The following is a 4,259-nucleotide window of genomic DNA, read 5'->3' as shown; positions in this document are numbered from 1 at the left end:
TGTGCTCCTGATGAAGATGCTGTGATGATTGTTAAAAGGACAGCAAATAACTTAGAATATTACATGAACTTAGTTGATAAAGAAGCATCAGGGTTTGAGAGGATTGATTCCAGTTTTGAAAGAAGTTCTACTGTTTATAAAATGCTATCAAGCAGCATGACTTGCTCCAGAGAAAGCGTTCTTAAAAGGAAGAGTCAATTAATGCAGCAGACTTCATGGTTGTCTTATTTTAAGAAAATGCCAGCCTCTTTTACCAAGGACCCGCCAACATGGGCCGCGTTCGCACCAAAACCGTAAAGAAGGCGGCCCGGGTCATCATTGAGAAGTACTACACGCGCCTGGGCAATGACTTCCACACCAACAAGCGGGTATGCGAGGAAATCACCATTATTCCCAGCAAGAAGCTCCGCAATAAGATCGCAGGCTACGTCACACATCTGATGAAGCGGATTCAGAGAGGCCCGGTGAGAGGTATCTCCATCAAGCTGCAGGAGGAGGAGAGAGAGAGGAGAGACAATTACGTGCCTGAGGTCTAAGCCCTGGATCAGGAAATCATTGAAGTAGATCCTGACACTAAGGAAATGCTGAAGCTCTTGGACTTTGGCAGTCTGTCCAACCTGCAGGTCACTCAGCCTACAGTTGGGATGAACTTCAAAACACCACGTGGAGCTGTTTGAGTTTTTCTGCTGTGCTGTAATATTTTCAATAAACTTCGGACAACAAAAAAAAAAAAAAAAAAGAAAATGCCACACTCGCCCCAACCTTCAGCAACCACCACCGTGATCAGTCAGCAGCTATCAACATCCAGGCAAGGCCTTCCATCAGCAAAAGTATTATGATTTGCTGAAGACTCAGATGATAGCTGGTGATTTGGTTTTTTTTTTTAAGCCATAAAGTATTTTTCAATTAGGTATGTACATTGTTTTTTGACATAATGCTATTGCATACTTAATAGATTACAGTATAGTGTAAACATATCTTTTCTATACACTGGGAAAACAAACAATTCATGTGACGCTTTATTGCAATATTTACTTTATTTCTTTGGCCTGGAACCAAACACGCTCTATGTCCAATATATTCCTGTATATACACATATAGAAGATTTATTAGAGGAATTTGCTCGTGAGATTATGAAGGCTAAGTCAAGTCCCATGACCTGCCATCTGCAGGCTAGAGGCCCAGAAAAGCCAGGGGTGTAATTCCAGTCCAAAAAGCCTGAGAACCAGGAGTGCTGACGTGGAAGGCCAGGAGATCAAATGTGCCCTTCCTCTGCCTTTTTGTTCTGTTTGGACCCTCAGTGGATCGGGTGAGGCCTGCGTGCTCTGGTGAAGGCAATCAGCTTTGCTTGGTCTACCAATTCAAAACTGACAACCTCTTTCAGAAACCTCTTCACAGACACACCCAGAAAAATGTCTCACCAGGTCTTCTGGGCATCCATTAGTCCAGTCAAGGTGACACATACAATTAACCATCACAATGTATGAATACACATCCTACTGGTTCTGGTTCTCTGGAAAGCCCTGACTGATACACTCTGGACCAGCCTCCACAGAACAGCTGGGGAGCATCAGTGCAAAGTCTGAGGAAGGATCCCATCACTGAGGCAGTGGGAATCTCCAAGAGCCCCTCCAGGCAGGGTGTCGAGGGCCAGAGAGGCACACAGACCAAGTCAAGAGGCTTCAAACATGCAGTTCATTAGATCAACTCAGAACATGCAGCAAGAAGCAAGGGCACAGGTCTGGGGATGGTTGACTCCCTCTGGGTCAGGTGCTGGTGGGGTGGGAGGACCACACCCCTAAATGTGGGCCACACGGTGTTCACTCGACCCCTCCATCCTGATGGTGTGGTTACTGGGACCAGCCTACAGTTGAACCAGGAGGCCGAGTGGATGGCAGGTGAACTTGCTCTCTGAAGAATCAAAGGAACAAGTCCACTGAGCCAATAGCTGCAGCTCATCCAGGAGCCTGTTAAGCAGCTGTGGGATTTACCTGCATTTTGAGCAGCCGAGCACATGCAGATGCAGAGAAAGTGACACCAGTGGATGGCTGAGTTAAGACCTCGTGGACCCTGAATTCCTCATGGATATTTTCTTCCATCCCTTCCAAGTCCATTCAATGCATAAGCTCTACTTTGTCTATGACTAACGGGTCTCATGGCTTCCCAGGTGGTGCTAATGGTAAAGAACCCACTTGCTAATGCAGGAGACGTAAGAGATGTGGGTTCGATCCCTAGGTTGGGAAGATCCCGTGGAGAAGGGCATGGCAACCCACTCCGGTGTCCTTGCCTGGAAAATTCCAGGGACAGAGGAGCCCAGTGGGCTACAGTCCATAGGGTTGCACAGTCGGACACGAAATGAAGTGACTTAGCACACACAACGGGTCTCACAAACTACTTTCTTCCACGCATGGTTTAATCCATCCTCCTCTTTCGTTTTTCTTATTTTCTCTAGCAAAATGGAAGCGTCCTATACATAAGAACAAACACACATTGCAAATTCAACAAGAGAAATGACAGTGAAGCTGCTGATTTGCCTAGTACTTTTAAAAAGAACACTCTAGCAAAGGTCATTCATAGTTTGTATATTTGTTCTTTCAAGTAAATGCCCTTGGTTAGAGATGAAGAAGAGCTTCCCAGGTGGCTCAGTGGTGAAGAACCCGTCTGCCAACGCAGGTTCGATCCCTGGGTCGGGAAGATCCCTTGGAGGAGGAAATGGCAACCCACTCCAGTATTCTTGCCTGGAAAATCCTACGGACAGAGGAGTCTGGCGAGCTACAGTCCATGGGGTCGCAAAGAGTCAGACATGACTGAACGACTGAGCACGCAGAGATGAGGGAAAAGCAAGTGGTTTTTATTTCATGAAGATTAGAACCTGCCTTGTAACTGAGTGACTGAACTGAACTGAATCATTTTCAAAACATATCAGAAGTTGTGAATTAAAAAAAAATGATCATCATCTTTGAGCAGAGTGAAGACGTTTTAGACAGTGACATTTGGGGAATTCCCTGGTGGTCTAGGGGTCAGGACTCTGCACGTTCACCAGTGAGGGTGAGGGTTTGATCCCTGGTTAGGGAACTAAGATCCCCAGAAGCCACATGGTGTAGCCAAGTGGGGAAGAAAAAAACAACCTCATATAGAAAGTGACATTTCAACCAGGAAAATGGAATGCACTGGGCAGAGAAGAGGAAAGGGCAGCACGGTGTGCTGAACGCTTACTCGGGATTCCTAACGGGCAGGCGGGGGACGCGGAGGCGTGGTGGGGAGGAGAGCGAGGCAGTGCAATAAATTTACAGAGAGAGACAGATGCTTATGTAAGTTATAAATCTCAGAGAAGATAAATAAAAGATTAGGAGTGAGAAATGCAAAGGCTGAGAGGTATTATCTGAATGAATATAAGTGAATGGAGAAAAAAATTTCACAACAGGATTAACTAGAAAAATTCAACGTTCCCCCACTTTAACCAAAGGAGGCCAGGATGTTCTGAAGAAATGTATTCCTTGAGAATGGCCAGGGTAATTTTTCAGCAAAGGAATCAGACATTTTTGAGGGGAAAAACCTAATAAATGGCCTCTCTCTCTCAGTGGTCAGAGGAGGTCTTTTGGAGGATGGAAAACAGACTCCAAAGGCAGGCGTTGATTCCCCAGAGGAGAAAGGATAAAGCTGAGATGAAAATCAGGCCAGCGCTGAGGGCTAAGAATTCGAATGTCCAAGGTTAAATTCAACCTGCTAATTCCTGCCTCGCCTCCACTCAAGGACTGCCAAGAGGCAGTCCAGCAGCCCGCCAGTGTGGACCACTGAGTCTCCATCCGTTGTTGACCAACACGATCCATTTGGCCTCAGGCCAGGAATTTGACACACACTGCTTCCCAGGTGGCTCAGCGGTAAAGAATCTGCCTGCCAATGCAGGAGATTCCGGTTTGATCCCTGGGGGGGGAAGATCCCCTGGAGGAGGAAATGGTGACCCACTCCAGTATTCTTGCCTGGAAAATTCCAAGGAGAGAGGAACCTGGTGGGCTACAGTTCCTGGGGTCACACAGAGTTGGACACGACTGAAGAGACTAAGCGCAGCACACACACCGCTCAGCACCTCCCCAGAACCAGCTGGAAGGAGAGGGTCTTAGAGCTCTAGCAATGGGAGCTTCTCTTTGCAGTAACTTCCATGATCTTGAAAATTAAACCTGGCAACAACTGATGCTGAGGCTGAAACTCCAATGCTTTGGCCACCTGACTCGAAGAGCTGATTCATTAGGAATGACCCT

General features: G+C 46.7%; 1 pseudogene; it reads left to right on the top strand.

Annotated features, from left to right (window-relative positions):
• Window positions 1–244: 244 nt before the first annotated feature.
• LOC133073991 (small ribosomal subunit protein eS17-like) lies at window positions 245–744 on the top strand (annotated as a pseudogene).
• The last annotated feature ends 3,515 nt before the right edge of the window (window positions 745–4,259 follow it).

The sequence above is a fragment of the Dama dama genome, chromosome 19, assembly GCF_033118175.1.
Source record: "Dama dama isolate Ldn47 chromosome 19, ASM3311817v1, whole genome shotgun sequence".
Classification (NCBI taxonomy): Eukaryota; Metazoa; Chordata; class Mammalia; order Artiodactyla; family Cervidae; genus Dama; species Dama dama.
This window is presented reverse-complemented; position numbering and strand designations above follow the sequence as displayed.